The following is a 14,235-nucleotide window of genomic DNA, read 5'->3' as shown; positions in this document are numbered from 1 at the left end:
AGAAGAGGAAGAGGAGAAGGAAGGGGAAAAAGGGAAAGGAGGATGGAGGAGAAGGAAGAGGTTATAGAAGAGGAAGAGGAGGAAGAGGAGAAGGAAGGGGAAGAAGGGAAAGGAGGATGGAGGAGAAGGAAGAGGTTATAGAAGAGGAAGAGGAGAAGGAAGGGGAAGAAGGGAAAGGAGGATGGAGGAGAAGGAAGAGGTTATAGAAGAAGAGAGGAGGAAAATGTTTAGTGTGCAGGGTAGAGTGGAAGCATGTGTGTGTCTGTATTTCAAGTGCTAAAGTTCTAGTTCTTACACATTGTCCACTGCCTCTCTGTTGACTCTGTAGAGGCGGGATCCCGGCGAAGGCTGGGAATACTCGTCCTTGATTGGCTGGAAGTTCCACAGGAAGGAGCGTTCGTCTGACACATTCCGCCGTCGCCGCTGGAGACGCAAGATGGCTCCGTCAGATGGGATAGGAGCATCAGCCATCTTCAGATTGGAGGGGGCGCTGGTCAGTAACTTCTTCTGAGTTCAAAAACAATTGACTTACACAGGAAGGCTAGACTTAAACTAGACTCTAATGCCACACATCAAAGTACATCAAAAGTGCTTCATTTTACAAATTTTGTTTTTTCACGGGCAGAAGATTGATGATTGATAGTCAATTTTATAATTGTTGCTCTCTCTCAGCTGTGTGACTGGGTTGTGGAGACAAATAAAGTAATACTTTAGTTACAAAGTGTTAGGTTCTAGATAAACAGAGTAAAAAACTCACAGACGCTTATTAAAGCTCATTTTTTCACCCACTGGGTCATACAGCTGCMTAAGACAAGGAACATATTCACACAAGCACTGGTATTTAACCATTTCTACTATGCTGAGCCCCTCGTTACACATCGGAACAGCCAATACACCTCTGTTGCTATCCAGAAGATTAGTGATATATTTTCTTCCTCACTTCATCTAACCTGACCTCTGCCCAAATTGCTCACACCTCCCCAACTCACGGCTGTCATGTTGACTGGTACCAGACTGTGTCTCTTCTCCTCCCATAGGATCCCTGATGGCTAACAATAACATATCCTGACAGAATGTAAACGTTATACATTCCCCTCTCACCCTCAGTGACATGAATATGTGTATTTCATATCTAAAAGTCAGAACCCATCAAAAGGCTTTGGGAAACCCAGTCCATGATAATAAAATGGAATTTGGCCAAGTGCCTTGTAGTGTGTTATCTTGATTATAATATCCTCTCATTATTCTCCTCCATCTGCCCCTTCCTGCCCAGTGATCCTGGTTGGCAACGGACTCAAAAGGCACAGATTAGACCAGAGTTGACTCATGCCCTATTAATTTATTCACGGTGGTGTGCTATTTGTGCTGCTGTACCATCATGGGCCCTATCCAGAAACAAACCCAAACCCCTAGTCCCTGGACACTTATGGAGATTCAAGAGGATTGGATAGATTTAAGCAATATCGTTATAGCTCCAGCAGGGTCCAATAATRTAAAATCTTCTATGTGTCTCTAGGGGGTAGGATCTAGTGTTTCTTTTTTTGGACTTGGCCGTGGTTGTGTTGGTTGTGTTATTTTGTCCTGATGTCATGTCATGATGAGCTTGTAATCAATGCACATATTTTCCTAATGGATGATCATGATAAAGTAATAACTATAAAATAAAGACAAATSTATTCAACTTTCACCACTCTAGAATTACCCATCTCTCTAATGAAGGCATTGCTAGTCCTGTTCTGAACTGGTCTCCGTCTCTCTGGCTGTGTTTACACAGGCAGCCCTATTCTGATCTTTTTCCCACTTATTGGCAAAAGAGCTGATCTGATTGGTCAAAAGACCAATTAGTGGGAAAAGGTCAGACTGGGGGTGTCTTTGTAAACATAGCCTCTGTGTTTMGTCTACAGGGGGTAGATGTTGATGAGAAGGCCAGTAAGAAGGACGCAGCCAGACTGTTTGGTGCCAACACACCCACCGTTTCCTGTAACTTTGACCGTGAGTAACATTGACCCATGCCAGCTGATTGCAGACACTGATTAAGTGATTAAGGCTGTGGCCACACAGAGATAGATGAAAGAGTATGAAAAACTCATAAGCATTGGTCACGGTCCGGTTTTTCCATCAAAAAAGTAAAAGAATTTCCACATTTTGCAAACGAGTTGCATACTTAATGGACAACATCAGCATTTTTTTGATGACAGATAGACATTCATCATCTCCTTTGTTCGTGAAGGTATGACTCCACTTGAAAAAACACTGGCCCAAATGTTGTTGTTTTTTACGGAGAATCTCTGTCTGGCCGCAGCCMAAATGTTGATTTCTCCTCAGATTCCTCCACTCCACTGCTCTTCCTCTCAGGAAGTCTGGGCCCACACTTTTCAGATGACATTAAATCACTATCACTCTCTCTTCAGGGTCGTATATGTACCATCTGAGGGTGTATGTCTATCAGGCCAGGAATCTCATCGCCATGGACAGGGACAGCTTCTCAGGTGAGGAACATCATACAATGTAGATAAATGGATAGCTCACTTTTTTTCAACTTACCAAGCGGTTTGTTGCATCCAAACCATTTGTTTGTTAGCTAGTTATTGAGCACCGTCCACAATCTCCTGGCTAGCACTTTTGAAACATCTAAGCAATGCTAGTGGGAACAGACTGGGTTGTTTRCACTAGCCTTGCATGGGGAAAGAGAGAGGTGGAGGTGGAAGCGTAACCCGATCCTCACAGCAGTTGTAATTGAACCACTAGCTGATTAAATCCGTTTTATCAATACAATGACTGTGCTCTGGTCTCCTGCTTCAGATCCCTACGCCCATGTGTCCTTCCTCCATGTGAGTAAGACCACGGAGGTRATCKGGGCCACTCTGAACCCCACCTGGGACCAGACCCTCATCTTTAATGARATCGAGATCTATGGAGACCCCCAGACCATTGCACAGAACCCCCCCAACGTGGTGCTRGAGCTCTATGACAGTGACCAGGTGGTATGTACCCTATCGTACCCTCACTTACCCTACCAGTTGTAGTGTATTAGCAACACTTAGTGGTGCAATACCAGACGAGCACTGTACATACATGTGATACACTTATGTACATGTATGTGGTCAATGTGTGTGACCACCACTAAGTACATTTCAATGAATCCTGTGAGTCCAAGTCAAGTCAATAGATTACACCCGTCAATTTCCATCCACTGCCTGTTCACCTGGACTTATTCACCTGTGCCCTGTTAAGTCACATCCAGCCCTGTCTATTTCAACAGTGTCATATTGTAAGTTCAAAAATATTTTGGTACCATTGTTTTTGACTAGTGCAAGCAGTTGATACTTGTCTAGCTATCTGTTATTCTTATTTTTTAAAGCGTGTATGTTGGAAGCATCTTGGATGAGTGCACTGTCCTTGAGACAAAAAATAACAAAATAACTGTTGTTTTTGTGTCACGCCCTGACCTTAGAGATCTTTTTTATGTCTCTATTTTGGTTTGATCAGGGCGTGAGTTGGGGTGGGCGTTCTATGTTTTGTGTTTCTATGATTTTCTATGTTTTGGCCGGGTATGGTTCTCAATCAGGGACAGCTGTCTATCGTTGTCTCTGATTGGGAACCATACTTAGGTAGCTTTTTCCCCCACCATTCTTTGTGGGAAGTTGTCTTTGTTTGTTGGCACTATTGCCTTTAGCTTCACGGTTTGTTTTGTATGGTTTATTGTTTTTTGTCGGCGTCATTCTTAAATAAAGTAAAATGTACGCTCACCACGCTGCACCTTGGTCCTCATACTTCAACAGCCGTGACCGTTTGTTTTTCTTGTACTATTAGCTAGTCATTTTTTTAAGGTTTTACTTGAAATTATCTGGATATGTGGTTGTTTACCTACTTTAGTTGAATGCACTGATTGCAAGTCGCTCTGAAAAAGTGTCTGCTAAATGTACTAAAATGTAAATGTAGATGCTACATATCCCTGTGCTGTGTCCGACTCTCAGGGTAAAGACGAGGCCATGGGTCGCTGTACGTGTCCCCCTGTGGTGAAGCTGAACCTCGGCACGGTGGTCTCCCCCAAACTGCTGTGGTTCCCCGTCACCAAGAAAGGTCGCAACGCAGGAGAGATGCTGGTGGCTGCTGAGCTTTTGCTGAAAGACAAGGTAAAGTACTWCCCAGCTAGCACATAATGTTCTGAGAACCGTATGTTTCTTAGAGCTTGGTGAAAGCTTTGTGGTCCTATAGTTATTTTATATACAACCTTCCCGCAACTTTCTGGGAATGGTGCAGGATAGTTACTTGGCTTTGGAACATTCTCAMRACATTTAAGGAACCTGACAAAAYAACTGTATTTTCTTGGTATTTCATTACTTTAACAGAACGTTTCCTTAAAGTTCAAAGATGGTTACATTCAATTAATATGCTGGTAATGTTCTAGGAACATTCTCCAATTTGTTTGACATTGGGAATGTTCTGAAATAGTTCCGAGAACGTTAAGAAACAACATTCTTCTGTGGGAATTTCAGTACTTCAGAATAACTTTTCCTACAGGTTTCCTCATGGTTCTATTTAAAGTAATGTTCTSAAATTGTTCGGATAACGTTAAGAACTTTTTTGTAACGTGCACAGAACGTTTTTAGAATGTATGTTTAAAACATATACATTCCGTTCTTCTCAGCATCAACAAAACTCTCTCTATCCTTTATCTTGTTAAGTGTGTTGGCCGTGCCCAACAATTGGCCACACCTGCTCTTAATGAGTACTTGTTTCCTTTGAAATGGGGTCTGTTTGAATAGACWAAAATTAACAGCTTTGTATGAGTTAAAAAARAATATGGCATGCTAGCTCCAACCTGCTGGTGCAGTGGGCTAATTCCATGGATAGACAACAGAAGCTCATAGGTTTGCATCTCACTGACGCTGTGCCACAATAAAAAAGAAATGTGTTTACATGATTAATGCCTAAGCAAATTCATTTTCATGTGTCCTGTCWGTGCTTGGAGTTCAAAACAGGTAACCCAAACTAAGCTAGCAGTTTTATTAAAAGTCTCAGAACATTATTTAATTGCCTTCAAATAACCTAGAATTTCCATTCTCAAAGTTTAGAAAACCTCACAGGAAAACATTCAGAGAACCGTAATAAAACTTTCTCAGAACCTCCCTGCAACTTAAAAATGTGTTCCCAGAACAGGTGAAAATTTCACTTACGTTCTAAGAACGTGGCTTCTCTTATGGCTTCTCTACCAGAACAAATGGGAAACCAAAAAAGTACGTTCCCACAACTTCCAATGAAGCAAATATGCTAGCTGGGTAGTGCCCCGTGTTGCAYTGTTTTTAAGGTGAAAGTAGCTCCTAACCACAGATCTAGGATCAGATTGCTTTACCCCTAACCTCAAGTGCCAGGTGGGTGGAAAATATCTGACTGTGTGTCAGTGGTTGGTGCAACTTCCATCAACTCCAGTCCAGGTCGAGTTACTGTAAAGCACTTTTTTGTGAACATCACTATATGAAATACATTTAATTGATTGATTGATTTGTATTACTTTTAGGCCAATGAGAGTGACTTGCCCCTGGTGCCCCCCAGACGAGGAGCGACGCTCTACATGGTTCCCCAGGGAATCAGGCCTGTCGTACAGCTTACCGCCATCGAGGTGAGGCCTCAGGCAGTCCGCAAAACCATCAAACACACACTCACATGCACGCTTGTGCATGCATGAACTCATACACACACAACACACACACACACACATGAACACACACGCAAGCACACATTCACACACATGAAGACACACACACACATTCTCCTCTGTGTTTCTCTTTCTCGTGTGTGTGTGTGTGTGTTCATGCACACTCGTGCTTGTGTGTGTGTTTGTGTTGTGTCCTAGATCTTAGCCTGGGGTCTGAGGAACATGAAGACCTACCAGTTGGCCACAGTCACCTCTCCCAGTCTCATGGTGGAGTGTGGGGGGGAGGTCGTCCAGACGGCCGTCATCAAGAACATCAAGAAGAACCCCAACTTCCCCGGATCTGTCCTCTTCTTTAAAGTGGTACTGCAACTTKACTTCAAACTCAGTGTACTGTATAACAGTTCTCTCTATGAGATATACTATTAATATCAGGGACTGGAAGGAAAAGACAAATGCTCTCGATTGTAAACAAAGGGACTGAATGAACATGACATGAATGTACTATATTTGAGTGGTATTTACTGGTATTTTCACTGTACACCATAAAATGGATACGRACTGTAGATTTGTATCCAAGGTGATACTTAACTAGTTTGGTCTCAGATATGTTTGTGTTTGACATTGACAATGACCACAGGAGCTGGCAAGACTGCTCAAACAGATCTGGGACTAGGCTAATCCTTAAAGCTAAAATCCACAAAAGGTGTCACTGGTCACCCCGCAGGTTGACGTTTATTGTCCTGGAGGCAGAACTGAGCAATTTCCCCTTAGATAGGAAAGGGAAAAGGGGATACCTAGTCAGTTGTACAATTTAATGCATTCAACTGAAATGTGTCTTCCGCATTTAATCCAACCCCTCTGATTCAGAGAGGTGCGGAGGGCAGCCTTAATTGACATCCACGTCTTCGGGCGCTCGGGGAACAGTGGATTAACTGCCTTGCTCACAGGCAGAATGACAGATTTTTACCTTGTCAGCTCCAGCAATCTTTCGGCAAGCTGCAACGTCAAAATGGGATCTTTTGTAAAAATTCATGAAAACTAAAATGAGCTATTCGGTCTATATTTAAGGTTAGGGTAGGCATTAGGGTTAGCAGTGTGGTTAAGGTTAGGTTTAAAACAGGATTTTATGACTTGGTGGCGGTGCCAGCTAGTGACCACGCTGCAGAGCTGCCTCCAGAAAATGATTCATGACAAAAAACGCTAATCTGCGGTCGCCCCAGGCACATTTGTTAACGATTTTGTAACGAAGGAGATGAGCATCCATCATGATGGTAAAAAGTACATACTCTGATGTTCTTTTGTTCCTGCAATGATGTCAGAACCAAATAAACAGRGTTCGTTGTTTGAAATAACGTCTTTGTTGTAATATCTCAAATGGACGTGGAAGTATCAGCACTATAGATTCCAGCTTTAAGGACCCCGATTATTGATGCATTTTACATCCCAATAAATAATTACTTAGGTTGAAATGTTTGACAACCATTAAGATAAACCAGTTTAAATGTCTCTGCATTGATATTATGCTTTCTGTTGAATGGATTGATTGTCTTCGATTTGATCCTATAGTTTATGCACTAATTGTAAGTCGCTAAGAACGTCTGTTAAATGTCTAATATGTATATGTAAAATGTAGTTTCTATATCACTGGTAACACTGTGAGTTGTCTGAGCCAGGTTAACCCTACCCCCCTCCCCCCAGCTCCTACCCAAAGAGGAGATGTACACCCCTCCCATCGTTCTGAAGGTGATGGACCACCGGCCGTTCGGCAGGAAGCCCATTGTGGGCCAATGTACCCTCTCCCTGGAGGAGTTCCGCTGTGACCCTTACGTCACCAATGCTGAGGTGGCCATGTCTTCCAAAGGTACACYCATACAAACAGAACCACGTATGCACGCACACAAATACGCATGAACGTATGCACGAATGCGCACACAGATACACACACGCAACATTGCTGAAGTATTGTACCCTCATCTATTTACTACCCCCCCCTTATTTTCTGTTGTGTATTGTTGTATTAGTGGCCATGATGGCAGCAACTCAAGGAGACATCATCATTAACATGGAGGATAGGCCCATCCTTAATACTGAGGTAGCTACTGTAAAACTCATAAAGGACTTTACCGTATGAGCTTGTCTTAGTGTTGTGTTGTTATATCAGAAATGTACCAGCACTGTAGCCTGGGTGCCAGGCTGTTTCTGCTGTATTGTAAAAATAGCTTGGCATGACAATGAGTGACAAAGAGTTGACAAGATAGTACAAACAGATCTGGGATCAGGCTAGCAAAAATGTGTTGTGRGGTTACAAATTCTGATGATTTTATTCTGTTTTTCTTCTTAGCTCCACAAAGAGAAGGTYAGATTTTTCCTTTCTTTTATGAATATATATTATCAAGGATGGAAGGAATCAAGGATTTGATAGCTTGTACGCTTCTGACAAAGTCTAAATGTGCTCTTATTGAGGCTTATTTGAGTCTGCCTGTTTTGCAGGAGGATGAGGCAGTTGACTGGTGGAGTAAGTTCTATGCCTCTGTGGGAGAGCACGAGAAGTGTGGGCCGTACCTCAAAAAAGGATACGACACCCTAAAGGTGCAGTAAGAACGTTCTACCACTTCTGTCTCCATGACTGAATGGTTTCAGTTTACCTGTTTAAAAAAATATATATCTTTAGTCTTACAATGGTCACAAGGACTATTCAATGGACTTTTCCCATCAATATTTAACACCCACCTGGGTTTTACACGACAACCAGTATAATGGTGATGCTGTGAGAAATGTGTGTTTTCTTATATGTATGATGGTGTGAATTGTGTGTATCGTCTCAGGTGTATCAGGGTTGTACATACAGTCAGGTCCCAAATGATTGGCACCCTTGATAAAGATGAGCAATAAAGACTGTATAAAATTCATAATACAAATACTGAGCTATATTGTATGCTCAAAGAAATTGGTATATTAATTTAATTGTTCYGAGAAAGAGATTTTGTTAACAATAGACCTTAGACCATTCCTCCATACAGAATATTTCCAGCTCCTGGAAAATCATCATCTTGCAATGGCCATCTCAGTCTCCGGACTTGAACCCCATTGAAAACCTGTTTGAATTGAAGAGGGCAGTCCATAAGCGTAGAGGAAGGATATCAAGGATCTGGAAAGATTCTGTATGGAGGAATGGTCTAAGATCCCTCCCAACATGTTCTCCAATATCATAAAACATTTTAGAAAAAGTAGTGGAGTATTGAAAACGGGTGCCAATKATTTTGACCCCTATCTTTCTTAGATTTTTTCTCATTACTTGTTTAACAAAGTCTCTTTCCCTGAGCAATTGTATTAGAATAAATAACAATATAGCTCAGTGTTTGTATTATTTATTTTATACTGTCTTTTTGGTCATCTTTATCGAGGGAGCCAATCATTTTGATTTGTGTGTGTCTGTTTCAGGTTGTGTGATGTGTGTTTGTCCTCAACATATTAAGGTATGTGTCCTCATGTGTATAACAGTGTGATGTGTGTGTTTTCCCAGGTATATGAAGGGGAGTTGGAGGAGGTCCCAGATTTCCGAGGGCTGACAGATTTCTGTAAAACGTTCCGACTGCAGCGGGGGAAGACTGAGGATGAGGACGACGACCCTTCAGTGGTCGGAGAGTTCAAGGTGATCACAGACCTCTTTTTCTTTACATAGAACCAATGATAAAACATCCTTATTTTCTCCACTTTATATGTGAACCCAGCCTAAGTATTGACACCTCGTCTGACTTTTGACCCCTGACCCTGCTGGTGTCTCCTGTCCTGTAGGGCTCGTTCCGGGTGTACCCCCTATCTGATGACCCAGAGATGCCAGCCCCGCCACGCCAGTTCAGAGAGCTGCCTGAGAGCGGGTTGCAGGAGTGCCTGGTCAGGATCTACGTGGTGCGATGCATGGACCTGCAGCCTAAAGACAACAACGGCATGGTGAGTGGACGCCAAACACAGTCTAACAGACTCTACACACCGAGAACACTTCCGACGCGATCCTGGATCAGGCATATGTCAAAAGCTGGATTAATTCCAACTTTCAGCTGAGCGTTTTTGCAGTGCATTTACATAKGTTTGCCCCTCCCCCRCACCAACCAACAGTTCTCATTAAAATACATGACTTATATAGCCTTTTCCCACGATAACACAAACCATATTTTAACATTTGTGTTTGTATTTGCTTTTTAGTGTGACCCTTACATCAAGATCTCGTTGGGGAAGAAAACAAAAGATGACAGGGATGACTACAAACCAAACACCCTCAATCCAGAGTTTGGCAGGTAAACATTTTTGTATTTTATATTTAACCTTTATTTAACTAGGCAAGTCAGTTAAGAACAAATTATTATTTTACAATGACGGCCTACAGTAGTAGTTTTAACTAAAACCTTCACTTACAGAAAACTGTCAAAATGCCACTGAAACTGTTGAATTATTGAATTAATTAATGGATGGATGGATAAATGAGTTATTTTGAAATGTATAAAGTTGTTTCAGTCAAGTGAAATCAACAATGCACACATAAGTGCATCTGACCAAGTTAACCTCATCTCTTCCTCCTGTGTCAGGATGTTTGAGCTGTCCTGTTTCCTCCCTCAAGACAAAGACCTGAAGATAGCCGTGTACGACTATGACTTGCTCAGCCGAGATGAGAAAGTGGGAGAGACGGTCATTGACCTGGAGAACAGACTCCTCTCTCGCTTCGGTGCCTACTGCGGCCTGCCACAGTCCTACTGCATGTGAGTGTGCATGTGTCCGTGTGTCTGTCTGTGCGTCTGTCTGTAACGCCCAACGCGGGAGATGAGAAGCAGGTACAGGGAGTGAACCATTTAATACAGATGTAACGGAACAAGAACAGCGTCTGGACATAAACACGACACGACAAACAATGCTACTACAGGGAACAACACAGAGGAGCAGACATACACTACTGTTCAAAAGTTTGGGGTCGCTTAGATTTCCTTATTTTTGAAAGAAAAGCTGATTTTTGGACAATTAAAATAACATCAAATTGATCAGAAATACAGTGTGACATGGTTAATGTTGTAAATTACTATTGTAGCTGGAAACGGCAGATTTCTAAAGGAAWATCTACATAGGCGTACAGAGGGCCATTATCAGCAACCATCACTCCTGTGTTCCAATGGCACGTTGTGTTAGCTAATCCAAGTCTAAATGATCATTAGAAAACACTTTTGCAATTATGTTAGCACAGCTGAAAACTGTTGTGCTGATTATAGCTGCAATAAAACTGGCCTTTAGACTAGTTGAGTATCTGGAGCATCAGCATTTGTGGGTTCGATTAGTCTCAACATGGCCAGAAACAAAGAACTTTCTTCTGAAACTCGTCAGTCTATTCTTGTTCTGAGAAATGAAGTTTATTCCATGCGAGAAATTGCCAAGAAACTGAAGATCTCGTACAATCCTGTATACTACTCCCTTCACAGAACAGCGCAAACTGGCTCTAACCAGAATAGAAAGAGGAGTGGGAGGCCGTAGCACGCACTCCAGCAGGTATATTTCACTGGTCATCCCCAAAGCCAACACTTTCTTTGGCTGCCTTTCCTTCCAGTTCTCTGCTGCCAATTACTGGAACGAATTGCAAAAACCACTGAAGCTGGAGTCTTATTTCTCCCTCTCTAACTTTAAGCATCAGCTGTCAGAGCAGCTTACCGATCACTGTACCTGTACACATCCAATCTGTATATTGCACACCCAACTACCTCGTCCCCATATTGTTATTTATCCTCTTCCTCTTTTGCACCCCAGTATCTCTACTTGCACATCATCATCTGCACATCTATCACTCCAGTGTTAATGCTAAATTGTAATTATTTCGCCTCTATGGCCTATTTATTGCCTTACCTCCCTAATCTTCTGCATTTGCACACACTGAGGGCGCCACTGGACGGAGGGGCAGCTCCGGACGGAGGGGCAGCTCCGGACGGAGGGGCAGCTCCGGACGGAGGGGCAGCTCCGGACTGGAGGGCAGCTCCTGACTGGCGGGCAGCTCCTGACTGGCGGGCGGCCTGGCGGCTCCTGACCTGGCGGGCGGCTCGGACAGGCGGGCGGCTCTGAGGGCTCGGGGCAGGCGGGCGGCTCAGAGCTCTGGGCAGACGGACGCTCAGACGGCTTCTGGGCAGGCGGCGGCTCAGACGGCTCTGGGAGGCGGGCGGCTCAGACGGCTCTGGGCAGGCGGGCGGCTCAGACGGCTCTGGCAGGCGGGCGCTCAGACGGCTCTGGGCAGGCGGGCGGCTCAGACGGCTCTGGGCAGCGGGCGGCTCAGAGGCTCTGGGCAGGCGGGCAGTTCAGATGGCTCTGGGGGCAGACGGCCCAGACTCCCTGGCCGGCTGAGCGCACAGTAGGCCTGGTGCGTGGCCGGAACTGGAGGTACCGGGCTAAGGACACGCACCTCAAGGCTAGTGCGGGGAGCAGCAACAGGGCGCACAGGGCTCTGGAGACGCACAGGAGGCTTGGTGCGTGGTGCCGGAACTGGTGGTACTGGGCTGGAGACACGCACCACAGGGCGAGTGCGTGGAGGAGAAACAGGGCTCTGGAACACACTGGAAGCCTGGTGCGTGGTGTTGGCACTGGTGGTACTGGGCTGGGGCGGGGAGTGGGCGCCGATATACTGGACCGTGCAGGCGTACTGGCTCCCTTGAGCACCGAGCCTGCCCAACCTTACCTGTTTGAATGCTCCCCGTAGCCCGACCAGTGCGGGGAGGTGGAATAACCCGCACTGGGCTGTGTTGGCGAACCGGGGGCACCATGCGTAAGGCTGGTGCCATGTATGCCGGCCCGAGGAGACGCACTGGAGACCAGACGCGTTGAGCCGGCTTCATGGCACCTGGCTCAATGCTCAATCTACCGGCCGATACGAGGAGCTGGAATGTACCGCATCGGGCTAAGCACACGTACAGGAGACACCGTGCGCTTTACCGCATAACACGGTGTCTGCCCGTACTTTCGCTCTCCACGGTAAGCTCGGGGAGTTGGCGCAGGACTCCTACCTGACTTTGACACACTCCCTTGTAGCCCCCCCCAAGAAATTTTTGGGGCTGACTCTCAGCCTCGCTTCCGTGCTGCCTCCTCATACAGCCGCCTCTCGGCTTTAGCTGCCTCCAGATCTTCACGAGGGCGGCGATATTCTCCCGGTTGTGCCCAGGGTCCTTCGCTGTCCAGAATTTCCTCCCAATTCCTATAGTCCTGCGTTCGCTGCTGCTGCCTTGTATCACGCTGCTTGGTCCTGGTATGGTGGGTAATTCTGTCACGATCGTCGTTAGGTGAAAGAGAGGACCAAGGCGCAGCGTGATATAAATACATCTTCTTTTTAATAGAAGAAGAAACGAACACGAACACTAATACAAACTAGACAAAACAACAAACYACCGTGAAGCTATTAAACGAAAGTGCAGACACAAGCAACTAACGTCAAGACATAGACAAAAACACACGAACATCCCCCATGTCACACCCTGACCTAACTAAAATAATAAAGAAAACAAAGATAACTAAGGCTAGGGCGTGACAGTTATACAGGTCTCTCAGTCCAACTTTCCCACTGTCTCTGATCCGTTGAATTTATGATTCATGCCTTTTAATTGCCTGTAGTTGCCCAGTTCAGCTCAACTTTTATTCTGGCATAATCCAACCCCCACTAGAGAATACTATTGTATTGTATGTTATAATAATTATATAACATTACAAAACAGCTCAGGGACCAACCAGTGGAGGGATCAGCTGAAGCCCTCCCAGATCCTGGAGAACCTGGCCAGACTGAGAGGGATCCCTTCAACCTGCACCTCTGCTGATGGCAGCACTCTCTCCTTCGGGGGGAGAGACTACAGCCTGCTGGACTTTGGTACAGAAAACCACTAAGTAGCAAACCACACGTTGTTAGCTAGGCAAGAGTTGTGTTAATAACTTGAGGGATGTGCGAATCACTTTAGACCTCCATGTAAACCATCCATTTCAATGGGAGATTTGCCCAAGAAGTTAGTATTCAACCATCTGAGGTACATACCGTTCTATTAGAGGAGTTCCACAGATAAAGCAGAAAGAATATTACTTTTTTTTTTAAATACATGTGGCATTTGGCATTTTACTTCAACCACAACATAGTGAATGTGTTAGTCATCAGAACGTCAATCCAAACCTCTGTCTCCTGACTGAGTTGTGTGTCCTGTCGCTAGAGGCCAACAGAGTCATCCACCAGCACCTGGGTCCAGCCAGGGAGAGGATGGCCCTGCATGTCCTCAGTAAACAGGGTCTGGTACCAGAGCATGTGGAAACCAGGACTCTCTACAGTACTTACCAACCTACACTGTCCCAGGTTAGTACCTTATTCCCGTTTTCCTGATAACACTTTCTAATAGCCTTCATTGTAAGCCATTGTAAATGTTTATAAGTGCTTCATAAAGTTTATAAGCATGTAAAAAAAATGCATTTAGAAATAATGAAATGCTTATAGTTTATAATAGTCATTATAAAGTGTTTCCTTATTGCCCTCATGAAACGTCCAAACATTGTACTGCATTATCAGGCCACATTATCCAAGAAAA

At 44.5% G+C, this 14,235-nt stretch overlaps 1 pseudogene; it reads left to right on the top strand.

Annotated features, from left to right (window-relative positions):
- LOC111981279 (myoferlin-like) overlaps positions 1-14,235 on the top strand; it is a 73,790-nt pseudogene that overhangs the window by 40,541 nt on the left and 19,014 nt on the right.

The sequence above is a fragment of the Salvelinus sp. IW2-2015 genome, linkage group LG20, assembly GCF_002910315.2.
Source record: "Salvelinus sp. IW2-2015 linkage group LG20, ASM291031v2, whole genome shotgun sequence".
Lineage (NCBI taxonomy): Eukaryota > Metazoa > Chordata > Actinopteri > Salmoniformes > Salmonidae > Salvelinus > Salvelinus sp. IW2-2015.
Note: the sequence above shows the minus strand (reverse complement) of the source record. Positions and strands in the feature narration are given on the sequence as shown.